Source organism: Pteropus medius, unplaced genomic scaffold, assembly GCF_902729225.1.
Source record: "Pteropus medius unplaced genomic scaffold, Ma_sr-lr_union100, whole genome shotgun sequence".
NCBI classification, from domain to species: domain Eukaryota; kingdom Metazoa; phylum Chordata; class Mammalia; order Chiroptera; family Pteropodidae; genus Pteropus; species Pteropus medius.
Window position 1 is genome coordinate 3528453 of NW_024345479.1, and position 15996 is coordinate 3544448.

Consider the following 15996-nt stretch of genomic DNA (forward strand, 5'->3'; position numbering starts at 1 on the left):
GGCTGCTTTCAAATCTTTGTCAGATAATGTTAACATGTCTGACATCTGTGTTGGCATCTATTAATTTTCTTTTTTTCATTCAGTTTGAGAACTTCCTGGTCCTTGATGTGACAAGTGGCTTTCTATTGAAATCTGTACATTTGGGTATTATGTTATGATATTCTTGATCCTATTGAGACCTTCCATTTTAGCTGGCTGCCTCTGACACTCTTTCCTTACTGCCAGGCAGAGGTGAAAACCCAGATTTTCCACATCATCTCCACTGACCTGGAGGGAGAGGGGTGCTACCCTAGGTGGAGAAGTAAGTCCTAACACCTTATTCAGCCTTTCCTTGACATCACTCCAGTGGGTTGGGGGAAGGAAGGGTCAGTTGTCTCCTTATGGCCTGTAAGGATGGATCTAGACTCCTCGCTTGGTCTTTGCTGGCATGTGTGGGGATTAGGCCACAGTTTTTTTGGTAGTACTTAGCTATAGTAAAGTGGCTATTGTCCAAATTTTTTTCTGTATTGCTAAGCAGCCCTTTTTTTGGTCCTTTAGCTTCTGGGGTTACAAGCTTCTTTGTTCAATATCATCAAGAAAGAGCAAGTCCACGTCCCAACATTTTCAGCAACAAAAGTCCTATGATTCACTCTGATTAGGCTGCCACAGATCATGGGCTGATCCCTGAATAATCATTTTGGCTAGGGAGATGGAAACATCCTGATTGGCACACCCCTCTTAGATTTGGGGGTGGACAACAATCCCAAATTAAATCTCTTAGCTGAGAATGAGAGAAGGAAAGATGATTCCCCAAAGGAAATTCAAGGTCTCAGTCCCAAAAAGGATGCTGGGTAGTGAACTTCAGATGTCCATATGCCAAGGAAGAATCTTAATCTAAGGCCTAGATGGATACTCAGAGCTCCCAAGCCTATTGCTGAGAGACAAACCACAAGAGCCAGGTTCCGAGTCAAGTTTCCTGACTGGGCAAGATTTCTGATCCCTGAATAATCAACTGGCATTGGTTACTTGCACATGGTGTCCCTAGGAATTAAAATGGCAGACAGCCAACTAGGATTTAAGGGAGTTGTGTCACCAGAGAAATCCCAAGCCTGGCAAAGTGGGGCCTCTGATCGCTCCGCTCTGAGATAATTCCAACTCTAACTATGCCAGCAGGAAGTGGGACACTTGAGCAGGACACCTCCCGAGAGGGGAATTCTCTTTAAACTCATCTCAGGCCTGGCTGTGGAGGACAAGGGATGAGATCAATCTAGGCGGCAGCCAAAATCAGGGGCAATCAGACTTGCTAAGAGACACCTGACTTCACTGCCAGAGAAGCGACTCCTTGTAGGTCCTCTCCATCTGCCTGTGGTATTTTCCAGACTGTGACCACTGTTATTTTCCCTTCCCTATTTCCTTTTAAAAATATATACATTCAAATTTTTTTCAAATAAAAATAATGAGTGCTCATTTTATAACACCAAATGATATAAAAAGTTATAGAATGGAACCTTGTCTGTTCCCAGACCCTCCCACATTGGGTCACTCTTGCCCCCAGAGGGTTACACCACTGAGTTAGTTACGGTTCTTTAGAGGTTTTCCTGCATATGTGCAAGTATAAACATACCTCTAAACTGTGAAAGAATGTAAAATTAAAAAATTAAAGTCTCCGGTCAACAATTCTGAGGCCCAGTCCCCAGAAGTAATCATTTTTAACCATTTCTCTTTGTAGCCTTCCTTGAGAGTACTTCTACAGTGCCAGAAAATATGCTAATATCTTTGTACCTAATTCATCAAGTTTAAACAGTATCTCCAACTCCCTGCAATGAAAGATGATGAGTTTTGCTTGCTTTCATTGCTTCCCTTCTTTCTGTAATCCCTGCTGTCACATATATATGTACTCCTTCTATTATTTACTTTAAGGGCGTTAAATAATATATTTAAACATCTATTTCTTGACTTCTTGAATTGTTGCCTGTACAAAACTGACTATTTTATTCTCGTACTTGATTGAATCTTTGGATATAATTTCCCCTCAATATCAGTTAGGACTAAGTTTAGCTATAAATAAGAGACCCAAAATATTAGTGGCCCAAACAAATTGGAATTTGTTTTTTTTTTTTTTTTTTCTCATGGAAAAGACTATAGGCTCCTCTCAATTTTTTACTCTGCCTCATGTGAGATGTGGTTCCTGTTCTCGTGATGCAAGATGATGGCCTCATGCTGGCTCTCCAGGCATCAGGCTGGATGGAGGAAGGTGCAAAGGAAGAAGGGACAGATGGAACATAGTCACATGGCCACACTTAGCTTCAAGGGAGGCTGGAGATGTAAGCTTGATTCTGGATGACTATGTGCCTGGGTAAAATCTCGAGGTTCTCTAACTAAGGAAGAATGGGAGCACAGAGGCCGGGACAACTAGTGGTCTTGCCAATTCCTCTACCCTTTGCATGCTTTGCTTAGCCTTTCTCTTGCATCAGGGGTTGCTGATGAGATGTCTGATAACGATCTGATTTTCATCTCTTTGTATGCAACCTGTTCTTTCTGCTGGAAGATATTTAATAAGAGAATTCCATATGCAGAGGCCTTGGGACCTGAGAGTACAAATCATTTTCTCACGATGTGCTGCTGACCCGCACATGGTTTATGCTCCTTTACGTTACTTCCTCTCCTTAAACTTCCTTCTTTCTTTCTTCCCTTGGCTAATCCTTATTTATTTTTCATAAACCAGTCAAAGAGCAACATTTTGAGGAATGTGGTGTCTTCCTGGTGTCTTTCTGCCTCAGTCTGGGTTGGATGCTCCTCTCCTGGGTTCCCAAGGTGTCTAGAGAATCCCCGTATCCCATCATTAGAAATTGTGATAACTTCTAATTATCTGAACACTTGTCTGGACTGGGAGCTATTTGATGGTAGAGATGGGATTTGATCTCTGACTCCCTAGCATCTAGTAGAATGTTTAACCCATAGAAGTGGCAGCTTCCTTATTAAAACTTTTTCTGTTTGGTTCACTTCCCCTTCACCTCCTGATAACAACACCCCCTTTTCTTTGGGAAACTTCCTTCTTCATTCCATGTGGTCTGAAGATGTGTGAGTTGGTACCTTATGCCTCCTCTACAGAGGTGGACATGTGACCCAGGCTAGGTTAAGCACAGTTTCCTATGTCCCCAGAAACAGTGATTAGACTAACAGGTATCACTGACCAAGCAGAACTAATCAGACTATTCCTTGGGATTAATACACAAACACGGGAAGGAGGCTGTCTTCATGTTGGGATTGCTGGCTGAGATGATACAGGCTTGAGGATGGGCGTGGCCCTCTTCCTTCCATGTGAAGAAAGTCTCTTCAGAACAGAGACTGGCAGAGACAAGCAGAGATAAGTCATGGACAGAGATGGAGTCCTAGTGGCCTTGAGTCCCGACTAATAGAAAACTCTGTAAAAGCTTAATGAAAATATTAATAAACTAAGTGAACCATGTCCAGTGCCTCCCTCCCTACCCTTGCTCCTACTGAGTATGGTAGGGCACCTCCTCATCTGTGCTCTTTGGAGAGGTGGACACCATCCCTTACCTGCACTTATGGTGTCAAGTCTGAACTGACTAGCCTGGCAAGCGAAAGCTTTGCGATCTGACCCCCACTCCCCAGCCAGTCTTCAGTCCTTTTCCCAGGTAGCCTCCGTGCCAGCCAGAAAAATGCTCACAGTTCCCCGCACTTGCCCTGTTGTCTCCCACTGCTGCCTCTCTGCAAGGGGCTCAACCGGGACTGTTCTCCCCCACACCATGAATCCAATCCACTCTCCAAGACCAATCTCAAGTGACACTCCTTTAAAGCCTTCCTTCCCACCCAGGCAGAGTCCAGCCTCCTTTCCTGCAGCAGTCACCTCCTTCGTACACCCATAACGTTGAATTACAATTACTGCTTACTCATCTGTCCTTCCTCTACTAGGCAGGGGGCAGAGAGCTACTCTTTACCTACTTCTGTATCCCGTCTTCCAACACCCACAGTACATTGTCAGCTAGCATGTGGTACATGAGTGGGGGTGTTAGGAAGAGGCTCATTTCCTTATCTGTAAAATACTGGAAAGGGATTCTTCTGACCCCACCCCACCCCACCCCCAGGCTTAAGGATTCAGAAAAGAGGCAAGTCTTGTGATCACACAGCTGGTGGAGAGTGGGAAGGCAGTGTGGATGCCACTTGGCTAGGCTGTGTCTACACTGGCATCTGGTTCAGTTAGTGATGGGGCCATGTTGCTTTAGAGAACTCTGACTCTCCCTGGGATCCACAGAACTTCAAGCAGCCCAGCCTCCTCTCTCACTTTCCACCTTTCGGAAGTGATAGAACAAAACAATAAGGTCAAAGAAGGGAGGTTCTTGGAAATTTCCTGACCCTCCATTCACATGGCAGGACAAGATTCACCCCCAAGAGGTACAGGGTGAGCTTTGGGGGAGTCCAGGAAGAGATCTGGGGAGATTTTCTCTGTTGCATGCACACACATCCTCTGGCTGTGTCTCTGTGTTGCTGTATGAAGCTTCCTACACCAGTGAGAGGCAGCTTGCCTTTGGGTGTGGAATCCAGAGTGGCTGTGTGACCTTAGGCAAGTCGCTTAACTTCTCTGTGCCATAATTGTCACATCTCTAAAACATGAATGATAATGGTACTTATCTCATAGGGTAGCTGTGAGGAATAAATGAGTTGATATTTGTAAAGCACGTAAGTGCTTTGTAGATGTTTGTCTAGACTATATTAGGATTTCATGTGCTGAAATCCGGCCTTGAGATTCCAGAAGACTTTTCATCCTTAATAAAGAGACCCCTCAAACCGCCTGTACATGGAGTTGGCGATGGAATGGGGGGTGAGGTGGAAATGGTCATGGAACTACTTGGAGGATAGAAACGATACAGTGAAATTCCTCAGCTGTCCGCAAGAGGGCACCCAATTTCCCAAAAGAGATCAATTCACAAAGGAGAGCCTGTGGGATAGATGTATTGCCTTCGTTTACTTCCTCTTGGGTATGTGGACCAATGCAGGTCAATCAGAACCAGACCACAAATGTGTTATCATGGCTGAGGGTGCTGCCCAGTGATGATAAGTGCATCTCCAAACTCTGGCTGTGTGCGCGCCAATACCCATTCCCTCTTAATCCTCAGAGACTCAGATATCCCCAAACTTTAGGACTATCCCGGAAACTGCTACCCTGAAGACTGGACATTTGGGAAAGGAAGTGTGGCCAAGGCCACCTTTCCTGCGGCCAGCCCTGTGGGGGCCCAGATAGGACCTGACCCCCTCCCCGCTTCACAACACCTCCCACACAGAGGAAGTCAGGGGTAGAGGAAAGAGCACTGGATACTACAGGAGACCTGAGTTCTATGCCTGGCACTGTCATCTGCTGTCGTCACACCTCTGAGTCTCAGTTCCCTCATCTCTAGGGTGAGAAGTACGATGCCACCCAGCTCAGACAATGGGTGACAGACTGGCTCCTTTGGGAGATGGAATCGAGCTTGGAAGGCTGAGAGGGACAGGAATCCTGCCAACTGTATGTGGGAGTCGAAAATAGTTCCTAAAATTACCTAACAGTTTAGTTGGGGCAGGAACAGAGCAGATCGTGGAACTTAAGTTCCCTGTCAAAAGATAGGATCCCTGGTGCTGGCTTCTGTAGCACATATACTAAAACTGGAATGATACAGAGGAGATTAGCATGGCCCCTGAGCAAGGATGACCTGCAAATTCGTGAAGCGTTCCATATTTTTTTCTCCAAATTGTTTTTCACAGAATTCTTATTAGAGTTATTTGTAAATTTGCTTAATTATTTTTGATGATATAGAATAAAATAGTTTCACCATCATAAAAAAAGAAATGGGATCCCTCATCTCTGTGGTTCCCCCTCACCATCCGTCCCTAACCCTGCACAGAACGCAGTATCCTTTTAGCTGACCAACACCCCTCTCCAATTAAAGAACCTCCGGCTGTGGGGAATTCCTGTCCCACACACCTCAGTCACGCAGAGAAACCTGGCTAACGGGGGCCAGAAAGTTCTGGAAGGGCAGGAATCGGAGGCTGGCAAAAAGGAAGGCAGAGGGTGCAGGAATGGGTACCCGCTCCCAGGCGTCAGCTTCAGCGCGAGCTCTGGCACCAACACGGGGTGGCCCAGGATGGGAGGTGGCGGGGACGCGTGGGGACAGCCCGCTTCGTTGGAAAGTCGGGGGCAGAGCCACGCCGTCCACCTGGGAGGCTTGGGTGCAGCTGGCCTGGAGGCTGCGGGGCGGAGCTGGAGACCAGAGACGCCCGAGCGGGGGCCACCCTGGGTCGCCTCTACTTGGAGTGGCGCTGGGGACTCGGAGCTCGGACTCAGTTACTGGATGGCGGGAAACCCGCTGGGATGCGGGAGGGAGATCACGGGAAGTGGGCAGCGGGCTCTGGGACTGGAAAAGCGGGCAGCCAGACTCCCCGCGCTCTTCCTCCGCGCCCACGAATGCTGGTTCCTCCCTCAACACCCGCACCGGAGCGCCGCCTGACCCAGGGCTGTGGCCCTCAGTCCTCTCCCATGGCGCCCCAATCTTGGCGGCCCTCTACCACTTATAGTTATATAGTTATATAGTTATATAATAAATGACTAAGAGACATGCCGGGGGTGGGGGTGGGGGTGGGCTATAGGATGACGACAGAAAAGGCTCCTCAAGTCCCATAAATTAAAGGATTGAGGGTCAAGAGGTGGTTGGATTAGGGAAAGGAGGAGTTGGGAGGAAAAGGTGAAGGCGAAGGTTGGAGGCACAAGCCACTGACATTTTATGGAGGAGGGGTTGGAGGGTCTATGGACCCCTTTCCAGGATTAAATATTCTTTGAATGTAATTAAATCACTGTTGTTTTTCTCTTGCAGATAAAAAATTTACAACAAAATTAAGAAAACTCTAAATTACTCCTAACCTACCACTCAGAGACATATAGTATATCACCCAGTATATATAAATTACTGCATTTAAATTTGTATCCTGCTTTTAAAACTCAACATTATAGCAAGATCATTTTCCCTTGTTATCAAATGATATATGAAAACATGATTTATGAAGTCTGTATTATATTTAATTGGGATAGTAGATTACAACTTACTTAGCCAATTTTTTATTAATGGGAGGTTAGGTTGTCAATCTCTAAATGATCTCTAACTCATGCTGCAGCCAACATTCTTGCACATGAATCTGTCAAGATATGCTTGTTCTTTTAGGATAAGAACTAAAAGTGGACTCACTGAATGATATATATAATACTTTTTTTCAAATTTATTGTAAATCTAAAAGAAGTGCTAGCTTCTTGCAAAATATATAAGCAATTCTAAAGGGTGCAAAAGAAAACACTGAAGTCCTGTCCCCACTCTTTGTCCAACTACTGGGAGGTGACACCATTCACACTTTCATAATAAAGACTCAAGATTTTCCCATGTGCATTGACAGACACACATACTTTTTCTAAGTGTGTATATTTGTATATGATGGGAGAACGACAAATCACACACTGTTTTTTCCTTTTTGAAAAATCAAATAAGTCATTGTAAGAAAAAATAACATATTCATTGTAAAAATAAAACAACTAATCAAATATCACTAGGAAAGAAAGTAGAGAAAGTAGCTAAGTAGCTGTTCCTGCCTCCCACTGTCTCCACGTCTGCTCTGGTGGGCACAGTGATAGAAGCCTGGCCCACTCCCTGTGAAGACTACAAAAGGCAAAACGCGACTACAAACTTTGCTGGTACCGCTGTACGCGGTAGGTGAAGCTATAATGTCAGCTTCCAGCCTGCTGGCAATTCTGGAAGGGCAGGGGCCTGGCGGACTGCTTCTTTATTGAGATGAAACAGGAACTTTGCACGATCTCCTTTCCGCGGAAACTGGCTTCCAGCAAAAGCAAACTTTGGGGTTTCTGCTGCAGGAGCATACCTACCTGCACTGGCAGCCTTTTTATTTGGCGCTGCTGCCTCACCCTCCACGAGTAAAGCGAAAGCTTCTACTGGTGACTGCTTTCTCTCTCGCCTTACAAGTAGAAATTTCGCCTTACCGCGCCTTCGAAAAAACACGCCGGCGGCATATGAGCAAAAGAAGGATGTTGTGTATTTACAATGTAGAGGTTTTGACCAGTGAACTCCTTCGCTGCTCATTCCGAGCATCCTCAAGAAACTTTGCGCCAGAGACTGGGGAACCTTAAGGCTGCCAACCTGCGCTTCGTGTATCGTGTAGGCCCTTCTGGCGAGCAAGTCTGGAGCTTCCGAGGAAGTGCTTCAGGTGTGTGTGTGTATTATTTGTGTGTGTGTGTGTGTGTGTGTGTGTGTGTGTGTGTGTGTGTGTAAGGAATGTTTGGCTCTGGAAAGGTTGAGAGCCGAGCTTAGCATGGTCTCAGCATTACTACCCCCTGAGGCCTCACTCCCTGTGTCGGTACCAAGGGCCATGTCCTAGAAGCCCTCCAAGTTCTGACAGTACCCCGACCTACCCTTCAGGCCAGAAATCCTTTTGAAAGCCTCCATTGAATCACATCCACCACGTTCCAGGCCTGACTCAGAATGGGAGTTCAGACTTCTGTCACTTAGAATCACAGCTGGAACAGCATCGTCTATGGCCCTGGAGATGGCAGGGCCCTGCCACCCAGGACTTGTATTCTGGTGAGGAAGCGAGACAGACAACAATACAGAAAGATGAAGTAGTCCTGGGCTCGGGAAGAGCAGGAGTCTTGATTTCCCCTTTTCTCTCCTGTAAAATGGGACAGTAGGATTCACCATGTAGGCTGTTACAAGGATTAGAAAGCAAAGTCATGTAAGGTGCCTGAGCCCTTCCTCAGGACGCCCGGGTGTCCTTGCCCTCCCTCCCGCATTCCAGCGGGAGATGGCCGCGGACCCCGCATCTCTTCCGCGGCCCTCGCATCTTCTTCGCGTGCCCTGAGTCTGGCAGCCCCGAGGAAGCCGGGGGCCTCCACGCCGCTCCGGGCAGAGGTGACCCAGGACGCGGCGTGCCGGGTCTCTCCCGCCCGGCCAAGGCCGGTGTTCCCGCGGCGTACCTGGTCCTCCGGCTCCGCCCCGCGGCCACCGGGCCAGCTGCACCCGAGCCGCCAGGCGGCGCGGCGCAGCTCTGCCCCCCGATGCTCCTGCGAAGCGGGCTGTCCCCAGCTCCCTTCCCGGGCGGCAAGCCCATGTTGGTGCCAGAGCACTCGCTGAAGGTGACTCCTGGGGCAGGTGCCCATTTCTGTCCCCTCAACCTTCATCCTTGTCAGCCCGGGACTTCCTGCCTTTCCTGAACTTGCTGGCCCCATTTAGCCAAGTTTTTCTGTGTGTCTGAGGTGGGACCCCCCCACAGCCAGAGGCCTTTTCACTGGGGAGAGGTTCAGACATGAGCTATTAGATATAATGGTATGATAATGGTATTGTGTTTTGTCGGTGGAGTACACAGTAATGAAGCCAGGGCTCCAGGTCCTTGTCTGACCACCAGAGGGAATTGGAACCTGAACGGAGGTGTAGCTACTGGCAGAGCCAGGACAGCCCAGAATTTTAAACTTGAAACCCTAAATGCATCCAAACTAACATTCAAGTAAGGAGGCGAAGTAAAGACGTTTTTGGATGTGCAAACCCTAAGAAAGTTTAACTCTCATAGGCTCTCTCTGAAAAAAAAAAAAATGATTTAAAGATATGCTCAGAAAGAAAAGATAATGAAGCCACAAAAGAACAAGACAGGATAAATAAAGAATAGAGGGCAAAGAAATTAGTGTCCTTATAGTTAAGTCTAAGTAATTGTGGATAAGTAACAAGGGGGGAAAAGTGACAAGCTAGAGAACACACTCCAGGCGTGAGTTTATCTCAGTGTAGGAGTGGGGCAGCAGCAGCAACTGATCTTGGGAGAGGATGATGGCAGCAGCTTCCGAGGGTCTTGCTCAGTGCAGGCCACAGTTTCCGTAAGTTCATGCGATGGAACATATTATGAATCCGTTAAGATGAATGATGTAGTCTTATACATAAGCAAATGGAAAGACACAGTATTAGGTTAAAAAAAAAAGGGGGGGGAGGGAGAAATAAAAAGAAAGCCACAGAAGGATGTTTACAGAATGCTTGCTGTTTTAGAATATATGTAATATGTAGTCTGCACGTGCAAAAACATCTGGACGGTGCAACTGACATAGGACTCAGCAATTGCATTCCTGTGCATTTATTCCAGAGAAATAAAAACATATGTTCTCAAAAAGTTTGATAAGTGTTAAGCCTGCGGGATGAAAATATAGAGGTTCATCGTCTGTCCTCTCTACATCGTCTGTTTTATATTTTTATAATAAAAGTGAAAATTTATACAATAGGTTGTTGCATTGTGAAGCTCATAAATAGCGAATGGATATCCAGGGATAAAATTTCCAGGGACATAATCATGATGCAAAAATTGCTTATTTTCGAGTAGCTCCGAGGAAGTGCTCAGACAGTCCTAGCAGTGAAAACGACAATACGGTACCAAACGAGCAATTAGGGTCAAATAGTCTCATAAAATGGGAGAGTGACAAAGCGATATTTCTAAACTGGTTGATAAAATAGTGTAGTTTTTATATAGAATTATTTTCAATATAAAAGTATAGTAAGATTAACAATTCACATGTTTTCAATAGTAACAAACGATGTGGGAGATGAAAGACCAGACACTTCTATTTCTTCGGGTGGCCCGATTCTTCCAGCAGCAGGCTAATACCTCCCTAGGTATAACTCCTTTCAAGATTTGTTTAAGGAATATTATTAATCGTCATTATCTTTTATATTGCATGTTTGGTGCATATAAAAATACTCGTGGTATATACCTAGGACTTAAAGTGATATTTAAATAAATGCCTATGAATCAAACACAAATTAAGACCCAAAATGATACCAATAATTTTGCATTTATCTGCATCCTCTTTCTTTGTTCAGCTCTCTTGGTCTCCCCCAGAGCTGCCATTATCCTGAACTGTGAATTTATTACTATAATTCTTTTCAAATTTCAGCCCAATGTTCATATACTCTTATCCAAGGTATTATGTAGTCGTGCTTCATTTTGAGCTTTGTAATTCTTTTCAAGGCTCCTTGGGATTCTAATCTATTGGGTTCAAGATAGGATGTCTCTAACTTAATTTTCTTCAGGGTGAGGAATGGGAGAGAAGAGTCTGGACCCTCAGTTCTACTTGAAACTGGAAGCCATAAAGCCACTGGAGCTAATATCATAACAAGTATGAACTCTTTCCCATCTGTTTGGCAGATGGCCTGTGAGTTATCAGCACCCTGGACAGATCAGAGTCACCTCAAGTATTCTGCTACCTTATAAAAATAAGAAAATATTTTTATTTTCTTTCAGTGCGGCCAATAGGATTTTCAAGAGTCTGAAAACATACTTTTCTCCCTATGTAACGCTCATATTTTAGGCAACACTGACCTCTTCGAAATCCTGTCAAATACTGTATGATTCCACTTACACACAGACACTTGGAGGAGTCAAATTCATAAAGATGGAAAATAGAACAGTAGTTGCCAGAGACTGGGGGGAAAGGAGAATGGGGTATTATTGTTTAATGGGTAAAAAATTTCAGTTTGGGTAGATGAAAAAAGTTCTGGGAATGGATGCTGGTGATGCTTGGAGAAGTATATAACTACACTTAAAAATGGTTAAGATGATAAGTTTTATGTTCTGTGTATTTTACCACAATTAAAAACAACAAAATAATAATGTGGCTACATTGAGACACAAGTTATGCTTCCATCACAGTAAGTTTATTGCAGTGGTGACAATGAGACCTGTAACATTTTCTGCTAGGCTCAGTAAGTAAAAACTGGATGTAATAAGACTTTTCAATATTAGAAACAATTAAGGAATAATATATTTTAGGCCATTTGCCAAAATAGCAAAGTACTTCTTACAATTTAACTTTTAGGGCTCAAAAGTAAACTGCTTGAAGAAATTGGGTCCCAATGATTATAGGACTGACTGACATGACAACTGTGGACTGAGCAAAAATTATTTTAAAAGGGATTAAGACTCAAACTCAAGGGGAACTAAGGCAGTGGAAGGAATCACAACATGAGAAATTCCTTAAATAAACATTTATTAACTTTAAGGGGGAGGTATACAGGGAGAAAATTAAAATCATTTATTCAATTAAAAAAATAAATTTAAAACAAAAAAATTACTAACTTTAAATAATTGTGCCTGTTACACATAACAAAAAAATCCCTTTACACTTTTCGTAGAAAGTCAGCATGTATTTCTCTAGTGTTTTCTGTGGAGGGAATAAAATAAAATTTAGCAGTTAACAGTTGTATTGTACTTTTGACATGAAAAATTTTAAGGAACCCTACTCACCTTATGCCTTGCTCTGCTTCAGGCATAAGCATCTTGCTTTGCTTTCTCTTTCTTTTGTTGTTTTACTTTATAGATTGTATAATCTGTAAGGAAATTATATGGAATTAAATACAAATACTTCAGAAAAAAATAGTGACATAAGAAAATTACTATTTGCATTTTTAAAACTTAATTTGAGAGAAGGTTCATAATAATCCTCAAACAATGATTGAGAAAACCCTAGGAAAAGCCAGCCATGACAGTTCTGGCCAAACAACATGTGTTATTTAATTATGCTCACTCTAGAAATAATAAACTTTTAAAAATAACCATATGAGATTTGTTAATAAAATATGAAACAAAAAGAAGGAAGTAAAGAGTTCACGAGAAAGAAATTCACATTTGGGGAAAATATTACAAAACAGAAGTGCTTTTTCTTTTTTTCTTTTTTACTTTGTATTGAGCTATAATTATGTACAATCAAGTGCACAAATCTTAAACGTATAGCTTGGTGAATTTAGAACATTTCCAGCACACCAGAAGCCTCCACTGGAACCCCTCTCAGCCAATACCCCTTTCTGTAACAGTCACCACTAATTGGTTTTCTATCACCATAAAACTTTCTATAAATGATGTCACTAATTATGTAGTACGTCTTCTTTTGCTCAGTATTATGTCTGTTATATTCATTGGGTTGTAAGTAGCAGTACTTTCTTTTTTGTATCTCTATTCTTTTGATTGCCATTGTGTAAACACACCACAATTTATGTATCCATTCTCCTCTTGATGGACATTTGGGAAGTATCCAATATTTTGATAATAATGAATAATGAATGTTACAAATATTCTTGTATGTGTCCTTTGGGAAACATGTGCATTCATTTCTATTGGAAATACGACTAGGAGAGGAATCGTTGGTCCTAGGGTATAAGAATTTTGGTTTTATAGGTACTGATAGTTTCCCAAGTGGTTGTACCAATGTATACTCCCACCAGCAATGTGTGAGAGATCAATTGTTCTATATCCTTTCCAACATTTCATATTATCAGTTTTCAAAAAAAAAAATGTAGCCTTCAGACAGAAATAAATTTTGAGAATTAAGAATGAGATTTAGTAACAGCTACCGGGTTAATAAAAATAATTATGAGTGAACAACACATACTGATATACTTGGAAATGTGAATGAAATGGGCATTTTCTTAGACTACAAATGAGCAAAATCCACTAGAGAAGAAAGAAAAACCAGTATTATTTGAGTAATACTTAAGAAATAAAGTTATTATGAAGTATGAACAAGTTAAATAGTCTGAATGAGTAGACAGTTTGAGTCCGTTTCAGTTAGTAGAGTCTGGAAGTGAGTGGTGAAGGTCGGTGATGACTGGGCCACTGGAGTTATGATCTTTAGTAAAACTTCTTGGAGCAACAGGATGTGCAGCCAGGCTTGAAATCCGTTGCATTAGATCTAATAATTTCATGTTTAGTAATTTAGCCTAAAAAAAATCAGATGCAGACAATGCTTCAAGGATTTCCATTACCGTGTGATTATAATATATTTTAAAGGTTATAAATCTAAACATCCTATGCTCCAATGGAATAGTACACATACTTTTAAAACCATGTGTTATTGTTGTTTTGCTTTCTAATTTTCCAACAATGAACAATGCGTTATTTTGAATAGGGGTGACGAGGGAATAAAAAAAAAACAACCTTATGTTACGCTGTTGTCGTTTGAAAGAACTACAAGGAGAAACTGACAACCTAGAAAGGGAATTCTGCCACCACACCCTCTCTCCGTGACAGAGGCTTCTAAATTTTTCTACCTGCAGACATCCCTGCCTTCTCACCTCTTGTTCTCACCCCTTTCCCCTCTTCGGGCCCATACTGCCCCCGTTCCATCCTCGTCTCGATCAGGACATCCTTTTCCAGATGGTCATCCCAGGACACACCGGACGCCCATTGAGATAGAGGGGCGAAAGGCCGTCCAGGGTTGGGGCGCCCTGGGTCTGCCCTCTCTGCAGGGGGAGGGCTAGAGGCTGGGCGCCAAGGTCCTGGGTTGGGCAGAGCCCCAGGGAGGGACCCGCATTCGTGTACGCAGAAAGAGGGCTCAGAAACTCCGGCTGCCGGTTGGCGCGCCCCGGCGCCGGGGTCCCCCGAGCCCTCTCTCCCTCATCCCAGCAGAGTTTACCCACCAGCAGCTGACGGGGTACCGCGCGGCTCCGGGCAGGGGCGACCAAGGACGCGGCGCGCCGAGTCCCTCCAGCCCTACAGTGGCGCTCCGCCATCTCTGGTCCTCGGGCTCCGCCCCGCGGCCACCCGGCTAGCTGCACCCGAGCTGCCCAGTTTTGCGGCGCGGCTCTGCCCTCCAGGCTCTTGCGAAGCCGGCTGTCACCACCACGCGCCCCAGCCACCTTCCACTCCGGGCCACCCCGTGTCGGTGCCAGAGCACGCGATGAAGTTCACGCCTGAGACAAGTACCCGTTTCTGCCCCCTCTACCATCCTCTTTGCCAGCCTGGGTTTCCCGCCCTTCCTGAATTTTCTGGCCCTTTTAGCCAGGTTTCTCTGTGTGTCTGAGGTGGATGGAGCTGGAACTCCCCACAGCCAGAGGCTCCTTAACTGGGGAGGGGATCAGACAGTTAAAGACGTAAAGAGGCTGTGTTTTGTCTCAGGGACTGATGGATGGTGCAGGGGACCACAGAGCTGAGGGGTGCTGAACCCCGCCCTTTGACCAATGCCTGAGCCTCCCATGCTTTGTGAAGATGCTTCGTATCCTCCTTTACTTGGCAAAAGCGTTGGGAAACGTGGGGCACCAACTGCGTCTGCACACCTGCGCAGGAGTCCTGCTTCCCTCGCTCAGCGAGGACTTGCTGCACTGGGAGGCCCCAGGGGTGGGGACAGCAGAGCTCCTCCCCGGGTCATCTGAAGTCACCCTTGTCTGGTGCTCCATTGCTTGGACGATGCCAAGTCCCACTATCTCCTTTAACAATGGAGGGAAACTGAGGGAGCTGGGCCATTATCACTGTGCTCACTCTATAGAGGCTGAACCAGAGGAAGGGAATAAGTGGCAGAGCCAGGCCCAGAACTCATACCTTCTGCCTTAGTCCAGTGCTTGTCCCTGCCTCACAGACAGTGGAGGGGAGTGCGCTGGCCTCTGATGGCCTAGCTTGGAAGAGAGAGGCTGCCTTGAGTCTGGAGTACCTTGCTAAGTGGCAGAGAAGGGAGGGCAGGCAAATGTGACCTGCCCGTGCCACATCTCACCTTCTCTCTCTCCAGGGGTCCTAGGTGAGGTGGCTTCCCCCATCAGCCAAGAAGTTTCTGCTAAACTGGCACCGGCTTAGCTTCCTTCTCATCCCCATTCTTACTTATCCTTCCCAGGAGGGCACAATGAAGGTCACCCCACCGCACACGCACATACACCCTTCAGAAGCATGACACAAGGAACCTTCCCAGGCCTGCCCCCCAACACTCGGAGGGCTCAGGACAGGAATACAAATGCAGACCCATATATCATGTTTAATACTTAAAGACTTAAACCAAACTAACAACTTAAATATGTTTTATCTTCCAACCTTGACAAAATATATCTTCATTGTGACCTGAAAGGCCAGGTTTGAATCTAGAATTCTCAGAATCCTTTAAGTTCTTCCCCAGTGTAGGGAGACCTGGCCCTAGGCCAATGCATTGGGAGGGGCTACACACACTGGCAGGCACAG

General features: G+C 45.0%; 2 non-coding genes across 2 annotated transcripts; both read left to right on the plus strand.

Annotated features, from left to right (window-relative positions):
- Nucleotides 1-5610: 5610 nt before the first annotated feature.
- Nucleotides 5611-5717, plus strand: LOC120611332 (U6 spliceosomal RNA). The gene has a single exon (XR_005655128.1). It is a non-coding gene; the product is annotated as a U6 spliceosomal RNA (small nuclear RNA).
- Nucleotides 5718-11623: 5906 nt separating this feature from the next.
- LOC120611335 (small nucleolar RNA SNORA1) lies at nt 11624-11752 on the plus strand. The gene has a single exon (XR_005655131.1). It is a non-coding gene; the product is annotated as a small nucleolar RNA SNORA1 (small nucleolar RNA).
- The last annotated feature ends 4244 nt before the right edge of the window (nt 11753-15996 follow it).